Source organism: Mustela nigripes, chromosome 3 (genome assembly GCF_022355385.1).
Source record: "Mustela nigripes isolate SB6536 chromosome 3, MUSNIG.SB6536, whole genome shotgun sequence".
Lineage (NCBI taxonomy): Eukaryota > Metazoa > Chordata > Mammalia > Carnivora > Mustelidae > Mustela > Mustela nigripes.
The window spans coordinates 44,279,820-44,294,514 of NC_081559.1; positions in this window are offsets into that span (position 1 = coordinate 44,279,820).

Below are 14,695 nucleotides of genomic sequence, written 5' to 3' on the forward strand. Positions count from 1 at the left end.
TCCTGATCTTGGTCTCATGGGATCCCACTCCTCAGGAAGCCTGCCGGAGCAGCCGGATCTGAGCCCAGTCCTTCCCGGCATGAGAGTCAGACCTGCGCCTGGCCGGCTTCCACACTGCCCTGGTGGCTCAGAAGGACGGGAGTACTAGAGTCTTCCCTCTCAAAATACCCCTTCCCTCAGCACCTGAGGCCTTACACAGTCTGGGGGGTGGGGACGTTGTGTTGGTCAAAGAACAGAGGCAGCTCAGATTCCAAACAGAGGGAGAGGACCCCACGTCTCCTGACAGGAGAGACAGCAGAGCACCTCTCACTACCTTAAAAGTTAGTGGAGAACACTAACTTTCCTATGACTTCCACCTGCCAACCTGGTCTCTAGCTTAGACATGACAATGGCCTCCTGACTGTTCTCCCTGCTTTCTCCTATCATCTCCACGCACAGTGCACATACCTGGAGTGGGCTAGACCCTTCTGGGACCAGGTGGGCTTGCCATTGACATTATTATTATTATTATTATTATTCGAAAAACACTTTAAAAAACAAGTGTATTTCAAAAACACTTTTTTAAAAGAACAGTTTTTAAGTTCAGAGCAAAATCGAGGGGAAGGTACAGAGATTTCCCCTATACTTCTTGTGCCCATATACCCACAGCTTCCCCCGTTGTCAAAATTCTGCACCAGGGGGACACATTTATTACAACTGACACATCTACACTGACACATCTTTATCACCCAAAGTTCGTAGTTTGCGTTAGGGTTCACTCTTGGTGCTGTCCATTCTGTGGGTTTGGACAAATGTGGAAGGATATATATCTACCTTTACAGTATCATATGGAATATCTTCACTGCCCTGAGTCCTCTGTGCTCAGCCTACTTACCTCTCCTTGCCTTCTAAGCCCTAGTGACCACTGATCCTTTTACTGTCTTCATTGTTTTACCTTCTCCAGAAAGGTCTAATTTGATTCTTCCACATGTGGCTGTCCAGTCCACGTGTGGCTCTCCACTATTTATTGAACAGACTATGCTTTCCCCATTGGATATTCTCACTTAAATATGAACTGACTGTATATGCCTGGGTTTATTTCTGGGCTCTTGGTTCTGTTCCATTGGCTGGTGTATCTGTTTTTAATGCCCATCTGTTAGTTTTGATTACTCTGGCTTTGTAATATAGTTTGAAATCAGAAAGTATGATCTCCCTGATATGAGGAAGTGGTGATACAACATGGAGGCTTAAGTGGGTAGAAGAAGAATAAATGAAACAAGATGGGATTGGGAGGGAGACAAACCATAAGTGACTCTTAATCTCACAAAACAAACTGAGGGTTGCCGGGGGGAGGGGGTTTGGGAGAAGGGGGCGGGATTATGGACATTGGGGAGGGTATGTGATTTGGTGAGTGCTGTGAAGTGTGTAAACCTGGTGATTCACAGACCTGTACCCCTGGGGATAAAAAAATATGTTTATAAAAAATAAAAAATTAAAAAAAAATAATAAAAAAAAATTAAAAAAAAAAAAAAAGAAAGTGTGATGCCTCCAGCTGTTTTCTTTCTCAGGATTCTGCTGACTATTTGGAGTCTTTTGTGGTTCCATATGAGTTCTAGGATTGTTCTTTTCCATTTCTGTGGAAAATGTCATTGGAATTTTGATGGAGGTTGCATTGAATCTATAGATGGCTTTCAGTAGTGTAGGCATCTTAACAATATTAATTCTTCTGATCCATCAGCATGGGATTTCTTTTGATTTATTTGTGTCTTCTTTAATCTCTTTCATCAATCTTATACTTTTGGTGTATAAATTTTTCACCTCCTTGGTTAGATTGATTTCTCACTATTATATTATTTATCCTGCTATTGTAAATGGGCTTGTTGTCTATATTTCATTGTCAGAGAGTTCACTGCTAGGGTAGAAGAATGCAACTGGTTTCTGTTGCCAGTAGTCCTGTTGATTTTGTATCCTGCAACTTTACTGAACTGGTTTATTAGTTCCAACAGTTTCTGAGTGGTGTCTTCAGGATTCTCTGTATAAAATCATGCCATTTGTTAACAGAGACATTTTTACTCCTCCCGACAAAAATGGACAACCGAGAGGAAAGGGACACATTGACAGACATATACAAGCTATGAAGACTGAATCATGAAGAAATGGAAAATATGAACAGATCAATAATGAGTAAGGAGATGAATCAGTAATCAAAAAACTCCCAAATAAAGAAAAGCCCAGGATCAGAAGGCATTATGGCAAATTCTATTAAACGTTTACAGAAGAATTAAAGTTAGTCCTCCTCAAACTTTTCCAAAAAATTGAAGAGGAGGGAACACTCCCAAACTTATATTACAAGGCCAACATTGCTCTGATACCAAAGCCAGATAAGGACACTACAAGAAAACTATAGATTAGTATCCCTGATATACATAGATGCAAAAATTCTCAACAAAATACCAGTCAATTGAATTCAAAAGCACAGTAGGGACATACACCATGATGAAGTAAAAAGAATGGTGGTTTATTCAAGGGGTTTGAGAATAGTTCTATATAAACAAATCAATAAATGTGATCTACTACTTCAATAGAATGAAAGATAAAAATCATAATTATCTCAATAGGCACAGAAAAAGCATTTGACAAAATTCAATAGCCTTCCATGATAAAAACTCTTGATAATGTGTGTATAGAAGGAATGTACCTCCACATAATATAGGCCATACAGTCCTATGGCTAATGTCATACTCCATAGTGAAAGGTGGATTTCACCATTGATATGATTGCTCAGTGGTGATTATATATATGTGTGTACATAAGCTGACACATTGTTACTGTTATTATCTTGAACAAATTATCTGTCAGTTCAATTGGGAATAAGAAAAATAATTTTTTTTGTTTTACCTTTATGTATTCATTCACTTATAACCTTCTTTTCTTTATGTAGACATGTTTCTGAACTATATCATTTCCTTCTCTCTGTAAAACTTTTTAAAATTTCTTGAAATGCAGGTCTACTGGCAACAGATTCCCTCAATTTTTGTTTATCTATGAAAATCTTTATTTCTCCTTCATTTTTGAAGGATATTTTTGCAGGATACACAATTCTAGATTGGTGGGGGTTTTTTCCCTCCTCAACACTCTCTCCTCTCTCTTTTTTCCCCTCCATAATAAAAACGTGTATTTCTGAGGTTATAGAGATGCTGATTCAGTACAACTGAAGTTTTTAACAGGCATCACAAATGATAATGAAGATCACACTTTGAGAAGCACCACTAGTATCCTTAAGCTTCATTCATTTACCAAATCCCAGCATCAGAGAATCTACATAGGGACTAATTACTGTGATTTACCACAGAAGTGGCTTCACAGAATTATAATGCATTTTTCTTTACTGATTTTTCTTGATGATTGCTATGTGAAATATGCTCCACTTCCTGCTCACGTGGTTTCTGAGAAGTCATATAAAATTCTTAGCTTTGCTTCTCTGTAGGTAAGGGTTTTTTTCCCCCTTCTGGATTCTTGCAAGATATTTTCTTTATCTGCGATTTTATGCAGTTTGACTATGATGTACCTAGGGTTTTTTTTTTTTTTTAGATTTATTTATTTATTTTAGAGAGAAGGGGATAGGGGAAGAGAGAGAAGGGGAGGGAGAAAATCTCAAGCAGACTTCCTACTGACTGGGGCTTGATTCCACAACCCTGAGATCATGACTTGAGCCAAAATCAAGAGCTGGTTGCTCAACCAACTGAGCCATCCAGGAAGGTGCTCCCAGGTGTGGGTTTCTTGAGCACTTGTCTTTCTTAGTGTTCTCTGAGCTGCCTGGATCTGTGGTTTGGTGTCTGACATTAATTTTGGGGGGAAATTCCCAGTCATTATTCCCTTTCAAATACTCCTGTTCCTTTCTGTCTTTCTTCTTCTGGTATTCCAATTTAGGCATATATTATGCATACTTTTTTCAGTTGTCCCACAGTTGAATGTTGGGTCTTGAATATCCCAGACTTGGATCTTCTGTTCTGCTTTCTTCAGTTCTGTTTTTCTTTAGTTTTTTTTTTTTTTTTTTCTCAGAAGTTTCTGTTGACCTATTCTCAAGCTCAGGGATTCTGTTTTTAGCCATGTCCAGTTTACTAAAAAGCCCATCAAAGGCATCATTCATTTCTGTTATAGTGTTTTTTTACCTCTGGCATTTCTTTTTGGTTCTTTCTTAGAATTTCCATCCTGCTGCTTACTACTCTTCTATGCTCCATTTTACCTATCAGATCATTAGCATGTTAATCATTCTTGTTCTAAATTCCCAGTTTGATAATTCTAACACCCTTGCATATCTGGTTCTGGTGCTTGTTCTGTCTTCAAATGATGCTTTTTGGCTGTTAATTTACCCTGTAATTTCTTCTTGGAAGCTAGATATGATGGACTGGATAAAAGGAACTCTTATAAATAGGCCTTTAGTAACGTGGTAGTGAGGGATGGGAGTGGAAAGTGTTCTCTGGTCCTTTGATTAGGTCTCAGCCTTTCTGTGAGCCCATGACTCCAGACCGTGACCTGCACAGATGTTTCTCAGGTTTTCCTCCCCTTTATGCGGAACAGGATGGCCAAAGTAGGCTGGAATCAGCTATTTCCCTTCTCCCACTTGGAAGGCCAGAATGGATTGGAGGTGGGCTTTTTCCTTCCTCCAGGACATTCAGGCTCTGATAATAGTCCATCACCTTGGGCTCTCGTAAAGCAGTTTTTCCTCAAGTCAGGCCTTGTTAAGAGGATCAAAACGCTCTTCCATATTACAAAATGGTTACTCTCCTCTCCCCCTGCGAGAAGCATGAGGAGATTGTCCTCCTCTATTCACTGTGAGAACACGATCCAACTTCTATAGAGATAAGACTCACGAAAGCATGGGGGCCTCTGATGACTGGGTTTCCCTGGAGTTTTTTAAAAAATTTATTTATTTATTTTCAGTATAACAGTATTCGTTATTTTTGCACCACACCCAGTGCTCCATGCAATCCATGCCCTCTATAATACCCACCACCTGGTTCCCCCAACCACCTGGTTCCCCCGCCACTTCAAACCCCTCAGATTGTTTTTCAGAGTCCATAGTCTCTCATGATTCACCTCCCCTTCCAATTTACCCCAACCTGGAGTTTTAAGATTTTATTTATTTATGTATGTATTTATTTGTCAGAGAGAGAGAGAGAGCACACAAGCAGGCAGAGTGCCAGGCAGCGGCAGAGAGAGAAGCAGGCTTCCTGCTGAGCAAGGAGCCCAATGCGGGACTTGGTTCAAAGACCCTGGGATCATGACCTGAGCTGAAGGAAGCGGCTTAACTGACTGAGCCACCCAAGCATCCCTCTCCCTGGAATTTTAACCCCCAGACTTGTCCACACTGAGCCTCCAGAAATTCCTGTTATGGTTGAGGTTTCTCTACCCTGGCATGAGTTCCCAAGGAGCTTTCTGCCAATGGGGTTCTTCCCTGTGTCTCTCTGTTGGTCTCTCCAATTTTGTGAGTGGTGGTTTGCCCTGTGACCTCACTTCTCTGAAGATTCCAGGGAGAGTTGCTGCTTTTTTGTTTATTTTTTATTTATTTATTTTTTTATATCAACTTTGTACTAGTTGTTAGAATGGAGTTATAACTTCCAAGGTCCTTACATCCTAGATTGGAAACTGGAAGCCCAATGTTATCTTTTTACTTATGTATCTTTTTTTATGATTAGAATTGTTATTTCTATAACAAAATTATTTTCCATATTAAATTTTAATGGAGAGTCATACCTTTGACCGTATGTTTTGTGCCTATGTTTTTGGGTAAAGGGAGACAAACTTTATGAACAAAGATGTCTATGGGGGTTGTCCAGAATAATCCGGAAATATGTGTCTAATGGCAGAAGAATGCTCGCAGAAATTATGTTGTAACAGAATCATGGCACGCGAATGCAAAAAGTAGGTTTAAAAAGAGTTTTCAAGCAACATGAAAAGGCATGGCTTATAATTTCAATTAGTGTTTCAAAAGTTTTATAGATTCCAAATTTTCCATAATATAAATGCTTGTTAGTTTATTTTTAGAAAAAATGTTATAAAATATCACATCTTGGAAGGCCTTCCTAGTCTCCTTGCCCTCCCCCATTGTCCCCTGCAGTGGCTGCCTTATTGTGGACAGGCCTCCCTGCCTTTGAGGTCTCTGCTGGACTGAACCACCACCCCCAACCGCCGCTCCCGAGAAGTGCCCTCTTGTCAACTCCCAGCTGAGCCATATGTAGTAGATAATATATTTTTTCGTCAGGTCCATCTACTTGGGGGAATGTGGTTTCTGTGGGTGCTGGAGGTTCTCCTGTTCAGTTCAGCAAACTTCCTCATTTCCTGTCACCATGCTCTCAGCCCAGGCTTCTGTCTGATCCCCAGTTCTTACGTTCTTCCAACAAAAAGCCGAAAACGGCAATCAGCTGGTTTTCAGAATGACTGAAAAGTCATGAGGCTCTCTGGCCAAGACAAACAGGCTGATGGAGCTCTCAGTCTTAGATAGGTTTGGAAGCAGGGCCAGGCGTGGGCGTCCAGGTGGACAGCCAGCAGATAGCAGCATGGTGGCCCTTGGGGAGTGGGAGCGTGTCTTGTTGGCGGGCTAGGGGGAGGCACAGCTGGTCCGAGAGGCTCTTCCCACTGGCAGGCATGGTCCCCTCCTCCATGTGGGTCCAAGGCACTCACTCCAGAGCAGCATTCCTGCTTTGATGACATGTTTCCCAGTTGGAAGGAAATCAATCCATGAAAATTTGCCTCTGACTCCTGTTCTTTTCTCAAAGCACAGCAGCCGAGGAACAAGCCGGATCTTGGGCAGATCACGGAGCCCATGAGCTGTCCATGTGAATGCTTTCAAACATAAAAAGGAGGCAGACTGGCCTCTGGCTTGTGTCTCAATCCTTTGAATTAGCAACTCACCCGCCAAGAACGTGTTCTGAATGGCTGGTTTGCGTGGCAGGGAATAGTTCTTGCAGATTCAAAATCTAGATTACTACCAGAAAATGTAAAGCGTCTGGTGATTTGGGAAGTACACCCTTTCCAGATTTAATTGAGAAGCATGTGACTCCCTGAGCTACAAGAGCACATGCTAGCTGTCGAGTGAGAGCGTGGCTAATGGTGTACATTGCTGTATGTTAGTCTGGGTGTTCCTAAAAACAGACCTCGGTGCCAGTCACTGATTTGGAAAGGAGCCAAATGAGGATTGGGGCAGAGAGGGGAGATGATTAAGCATTTAGTGAACTGAGCCCTGCTGTGGAATTTGGGGCTCGGCCTGGAAACCCTCTGAGAAATTTCTGGGTGTCTACTCATTACTCCTATCCCTCACCACCCTGACTATAAATTCCTGGTATTTCTGGGCTGCCCTACCTAGAGCTAAGTGAGTTCCTATGGCTAGAAAAAGCCCCTGGGGAGACAATAGAGAGAAGGGGCACCCTAGGGGCACAAGGACCATCATCTGCTGAGTGGGTAGAGTGTGCATGGGGACATTCGTGTGTCCGTGACACCCTTCTTCCCTCAGAAGCACCAAGAGCCTGGAGATGTAGGAGACAACTGAGTTCTCGATGATTCCACCACTTGAATGTAAGCCATGAGTTGTGGGGTACCAGCTGGGTGTTGGGCAGGTCCTGAGGGCTGGGGAATGGTAGAGAACAAAGAGATGAGTGCCCCCACTCCTTGGAGTTTCCACACAGGTAAACACTATGTGAACCGTTATAACCTGTGATTGTCTAATCATGAGAGCGACAGGAAAGAAGAAAAGAAAACAGGGTGGGGCCAGAAGCAGGATCCACAGGGGCTAGGGGGCCCTCGGAAGGGGCCATTTGAGCCAACACACGAAGCTTCATCACAGGAAGGTCTGGTGGCCATTTGAGCAGTGGCCATAGGCCGTGAGGATTGCAGTCAGTGAGACATCTCCTAGACGCTCAGTGGCCCCTGGTCTGGTGGCAGGACCGCCCATCATGGTGGGCTTTCCTGTTGCACTTGGGGCCAGGAGGAGACAGGACCTCACCCACTGAGCGAACCCAGCATCGTTCCTATTTTGATGAATCCCACACCCACCTTGGAGACTCATGTGTCATGTGTCCTCTGCTGGAAGCCGAATCACCACTGAAAATTCAAGGAACACCCGGGTCAGTGATGGGATGGGCAGGTAGCCATTTGTAAGATTAATTAGGGAGATTTTCCAACAAATGGGAGTTCTTGAGTCTGAGCCCATGGACTAGTTTCCTTGGGTTTCTGTAACAAATTACTACAAACGTGGTGGCCTAAAACAACAGAAATTTATTCTCTGACAGTTCTGGAGGCCAGAAGTTTGAAATTTAGTCATTGGCAGGACCATGCTCTCCCCAGAGCTCTAGGGGAGAAACGGTCCATGCCCCTCCATGCCGGCAATCCTTGGCATCTGTTGGTTTGGGGGTGCATCTGTCCAGTCTTCACATCAGCTCCTCTGTGTGTGATCTCCCTTCCCTTTCTTTATAAAAACACCTGTCATAGGGCCTGGGCTTACCTCCATCAACAGATGGCCTCATCTTGAGACCCTTGACTGCATCCGCAAAGCCCCCCTCCCTGATTAAGGTCACATCACAGGTTATGGGTGGACATACCCTTTGGGATCCACCACTCACCCCCTGCAGCTTGCATGGGAGGCTAAGAAAGAAAAGGCCTTTAAAAATTTACTTTCTTCTTTTCAACCGATTAATATGGAGCTAGTCTCAGGGTAGCTCAGGGGCAAAGGCAGACGTCAGGAGGGACCATCCTGCAGGACTGGGGTCTCAAACTTTCTGCTGCTTACTCACCTCCGGGGTCTCACCTCCCCCATCCCCATACCCTCTGCCAGGATGTGAAATCACTTCTTTTTCTTGCAGTTGTCAAATGACAGGTAATATAGTACAGTAAAGAGACAAGACTTCAAGTCCAGGTGTGGCACTTGTGAGATCTGTGGCTTTGGGCAGATGGACACCTGAACACTTTGTCACCTCATTTTGCCCATCTGTGAAGTGGAGATAATTTCTGCTTTACCCAGTTTACCTTTGGTCAAGGATGGAACACAGTCATATGCTGAATTATTCCAGAAAAGACCAGGTAACATAAAAGCATTGCCTTGTTAGAGACCAAACCCCGACAAGACTCAGGTTTTTCAGCTGTAAAATGGAAAAAGTCTGTGTATCATTGAATTTTTTGATGATTACGTGGGATAATCTCTGTGATAAAAGCTGATACATTGGGACCTCCAGGTGGGTCATGATCCTGGGGTCCTGGGATCAAGCCCTACATTGGACTCTCCGCTCAGCGGGGAGTCTACTTCCCCCTCTTCCTCTGTTCCTCCCTGCCCGCTCATGCTCTCTTTCTGTGTCTCTTTCTGACAAATAAATAGAATCTTAAAAAAAAAAAAAGCTGACATATTAAAGGTGTTAGGCAACATCAGTTGTAATAATAACACTTCAAGCTCTGTGTTACCCCTCTAAGATAATGTTTTGGCGTGTAAAATTATTTTAACTATTACATGCTTAGAAGAAAAAAAGCAGAAAATACAGATGAAGCAAAAATTAGGAAAAAATTACATTAATCAGAGATCAGTCATTAATACTTTATTATAGATTCTTCCAGATTTTCTCCATCAATATGAATATATAATCACTTTTATAAAAATTAGATCCATAAATATATTTCCAAATCAGTATTTTTAATGCTTGCCCACCATTCTGACTCTCTATAACTGAATATTCAGACTGATCTTGTTTTGTTTTGTTTTTTGGCTGTAATATTACTGATAAGAACTTATAGCTTATATGCATATAGCTGAACAAGTCCCTGCAACAGGGGGTAAATCTGGTCAAAGAAGAAACTAGAAATGGAACTGTCAGGTCAAAGGATGTCTGTCTATCTATCTATCACCTTTAATAGTGGTAAAGTATGACAGAAAATTTGCCATCTGAATCATTTTTCAGTGTGCACTAAACACCTCCACACCGTCACGCAGCCATCACCAGGATCTGTCCAGAACTTTCTCATCTTGCATAAATGAAACTCTGTCCTTCTGAAACACTCACTTTCCACCCCACCTAGCAGCTGGTGCCCCCATTCCTTTCTCCATGAGTGTGATGGCTCTGGCCCCTCACGTGGGTGCAGTCACAGTCCTCGTCCTTCAGCGGCTGGCTCTTTTCGCTAAGCACAGTGTCCCTGAGGTTCATTCACGCTGTGGTATCTATCAGACTTGGCTATCTTTTTTAAGGCTGGATAACGTTCCACTGCCCGTGTGGACCACACGTCCACGATCCATTCACCCTTCAGAGGACACGGACTCCTCTGACTTTGACGGTGGTGAAAATCGTGCTCTGACCATGGCTGTGCAAACCTTTCTTGAAATCCTGTTGTCCGTTCTTCCGGGCATGTGTGTGGGCTTGGGTGTGCTTTATCACGCCATAACTCTGTTTTCACCTCTTTAAGGAACCGCCCTATGGTTTCCATGCTGGCTGTACCCCGTTTTCTGTTCCTCCCAACAGCACACAAGTGTCCCCATTTCTCTACATCCTTGCGAACACCTGTTGTTTTCTGATTTTTTTGATTGGCGCCATCCTCAGGGGTATGAGGGAGGACATGCATATTTTGACATTAATTGCCAAAATATTCAGGAGAAAAGCAATGCTTGGCACTCTTAGCAACACTGGAGAGGCAGCCTTTTGCACCGTCCTCGTGAATGTATCCTTACTTTCTCTTTGCCAGTTTTTTGGATGGACATTTGCAAGAGGAAGAAGCATGGACACGAAGAGTGGGGCCTAGGGGACCGTGCCTACCTTCCCACAAGAAAGACCCACCTGGCAATGACCGCACTCCCAGCTGCTTGGCCCTCTCTGGGTTAAGAACCCTGCGTTCACCAGGTCTGAATCATGCTTCTGAATTACAGTTTCTGAATTTTCTCTCGGGGATGTGCACACTGAAACCTTCACAAGGGGTGGGAGAGGCTTCTCTGAGGACCAGGAGGTAAGCTGAGTGTCCCCAGGAAACAAACCCAGGACCTGCCCGAAATCTGGGGTAGTCTGTGAGGGAGAAGCCAGACCAACCGATTTATCACCTCTGTTCCGCTTACGGGCGAAGTCGTGATTGCCAGGCTCAGATCCTCCAAACCTCTAATACCTTCACAACTTAAAACCCAGCCATAAACAAACTTGTGTAACAGAACAGAGGGCCTTCTCCTGCCCCCAGGACAGCCCCCTGCCCCCTGCTAAAAAAGTGACGGGGATCATCTCAGGGCTCTTGACCTTGAGGAGATGTCCCTTTGCAAGGGAGCCAAGGCTGCCATTTTGATTTCATTGCCAAGTTCTGGAAACTGGTGGTCCTTTCCATATGACGTGGAAATCAGCAGCTAACCAAGTTGACAAAAGGTGAATTAGACGAGAATGAGGCACGTGGTTATGCGGACAGTCTGCTGCCAGTGATTTGTCCCACGGCGCTCATGGTCAGCTAGCCATTTGACCCCCTTGACTGATGCTCCCCCCACACAGTGAGAGGGGCTTCCATGCCTGCCCCCTCAGCTCAACGCCCTCCAGGGCAACCCACCCCCAGAGGCCACACTCCAGGGATGCCTCCTTCCCCAGGGCTGTCCCTTCCACCCGGATGGGAAGGCCCACTCAGTCCGGGGCAGGGGTCATCTCCACACCTTCACGATACCGTCAGCCCGCCTCCTTGTACAGTGTAATTGCAACCCCAGACTCAACCCTCGTGGTGCTTTCGGCGTCCTTGGGGGATACGTGCAGAAGGGGGACACCTTCCTGTTTTAGCCCTGATATCATGGACAGGGATCCTTTTTGCCCTCTGTTTGATGCCACACTCTCACATTTTTGTGCCTTTTGTTGGTGATTTTGCTGTTTGATGTGGCTCTGGGCCCAGCGCCGAAGAGATGTCTCCATCCTGAGCCGGGGAGCCGGGAAGTGCCCATAAAGTACGAGCATCTGACGACCGTCATTCAGGCCTGAGTTCCAGAGCTCTGGCTGTGAGCTCCAGGCCACAGATCAGCCACATCTATCAAATCGCGTGTCTTTAAATAGAAAGACACAGAAGGCAAGGTCCTGTGTTGGTCGGCAGATGAAAATGTGGTGACCAGAGGCTTGGGGCATCTCCTCGGAACAGTGGTTCAGTGATCACTGATAACAGCGTTTGCAGCAACTTCGTGGAAATGACCACTTCAAGGAGCACTCCTAGTACTGTTAGTATTTCTAACACTTCTAGTACTTCTAGTGCTAGCTTTCCGCTCTGCCCTCTTCCTACCTACCAAGGTACCTGCAGTGTGCGTCCCAATCCCTTGACTAAATGGATCTCAAGATCTTTAGCTAATTAGATAGGCAAATATAATTGTGAATAAGGTCATAGTCTGAGATGCTGGGTAGAAACATGATTTGGGGGGAGAGCAGTCAACCACCACCCTGTCCCATAGACAGCTGGCTTCCCAATGGTAGCAATCCCATTGGGTGTCTCTTCCATATCTGTCCCATTGGGTGTCTCTTCCATATCTGTACCTCTTCTTCTTGGAGAGCCAGACCCCAGTTTTGTTGTAATGGCAATAAGCTCAGCCTGAGGCAGGCAACGGGATCCAACTAGGGCAATCGTGGGAGCCCTCTTCTCCGGTATCCCAGCTTCCCTTGAGACTGGAGGCGGGGGGCGTGGGGCTCAGTCTGGCCAGTGAAGCTTATGTGCTGGGGGAGTTTCTGAGAAAGTTAGTGCTTTCCTGTAGCCGGGAATGGATGTGGTTAGCCCCTTTCCCTGCCTCTTTCTGCCTGGATGGCAAATGTGATGACTGGTTCTGCAGCAGCTGCTTGCCACAATGAAGAAGCAAGGATCGGGCAACAACTCATTTGATTGGGTGGCCAGTGGAAATGACAGAGAGAGACTTGGTCTATAAAGGCATCGCTGAGCATCGCTGACCAAACCTGCCTCCCATGTTCTTCTTATGTGAGATAAACAGGTTCCTGCAGCCTGGAAAGCTACTTGTCCACCAAAACCTTCCTCCTTCTTTCTGGACACACAGTTTCCCATCTGCTACTGCAGGTAGACGTGGTGTGTGACTGGGGTTGAACCAATGGAATGCAAGCAGAGTGATGGGCACCACTTTCAGATCTGGCCTCCGGACACCCCTGTGGTGCCTCCCAGCCTCTTTGCCCTTTGCCTGCTGGGGGTATGTGGTATGGCCAGGTTCAAGGGGAGTGGAGGCAGCTGGCCTTTGAGGTACTGACGGCCCAGCCATCAGAAGTACCTGCCTCGGACAGCTGGAGGAACAAGGAATCATCTTCTATCTTGCCAGAGTCATTATGCATCGTGAGGTCAGTTCTTGTGGTCCGTGAGGGGCTAACAAATATGAGCTTCGTGTTTCCACCCCAGGGACCTCTGCAGGCAGTGGAGTCCCCAAATGCAAGGTGGTCTCTGCCAGGGGAAGCTTTCTGATATGGGCCCCTGAGACCCGGCTCCCTCCTCACAGCTGGAACCCCTCTTTTGGATGGCTGGGGTCGGGACTCCTGGGGTCAGGACTCCTGGGATGGCACTGTTTGGGGCTCAGTACCTTGCAAGCACTCAGCAAACAGGAGAGATTCTTGGTAGTGGCATTCCCTTAAGTGTCCCGGCAGAGCCTCAGGGAGGCCTCAGAGTCCTTCTGCTGGGACATGGGATGTCCCTGAGAACTTGGCCTGTCAGTGGTAGATGGACCTTCAGGGAGGGGTAGTAGTGACAGGAAGGGGACAGCATTGAAAGGAATGCTTCTGGAATGGCAAGGCAGGTCACCAGCTGTGACTGTGGAGTGGGGCAAGAGGGTGGCACTTGGGTGTGATCAGTAATACTCGGCCTTTTTTGGGGTGGAGGAGCCAAGGTTCAGAGTGGGTGAGTCCACGGAGGGAGAGGGCGGGATGGAGGTAGGGCTTGGGGTTCCTAACCCAGCTCACTGGCTAGCTTCCCCCATGATGATGGGACGCTGAGGAGTGTCTTACCTCTGCAGGGACGGGAGGGGCACTGTGACCTGGGGACATGGGCCCATGACAGGCCCAGGGGACACAAAGCAGAGACTGGCTCTGAAGGCGACTTGCCAGGGAAGGCCAGCAGCCGTAAGTAGCAGGCGGCTGGCCCGGCTGGTTTCTCCTGCGGTGATCCCTGCAGGTCCCGCCGGAGTCCTTTTCCTCTAGGAAACCACTGCCCCGAGCGCGTGCTGGCCCCAGCGCCCCGCCGCCTGCAGGGCAGCCCTTCTCTGTTTAAAGTACCAGCTTTCAAATGTTCTCAATAAAACGTTTATATATATCATGCAAGGTACAAATAAATATTTTAATGTAATTGGAAGAATGCAGAGAATTGTAAAAAGTTATGGAAGTCTTACTTCTGATTGGCGGAGACTCAATGAACTCCAGTTTGATGTACTCTAATTTACAGGCGTGCAAAGCCCACTCTCGGGCACGGAGTGCGCCTGTTAATGCTGTAATGATGTTTAAATGCTGACAAATGAACTGCTTGGGCCACACCTTCGGCACCGAGGAAGCACTCGTTAGGGCTGGAAAGACTCCTTGTGCAGGCTTTCCTTCCTTCCTCTTGGCTGCTGGGGCAGGGAAGGGGCAGAGGGGAGAGTGGGGCAGTGGCCCTGGGGCTTCCCGAGGGCCAAGGTGTGGGCACCTGGGGAAAGCGTGGTGTTGCTTCCTTTTCACTCTTGCCCCTAATTATGGACTTTCTCATTAAAATAACAAGGACCATGTTA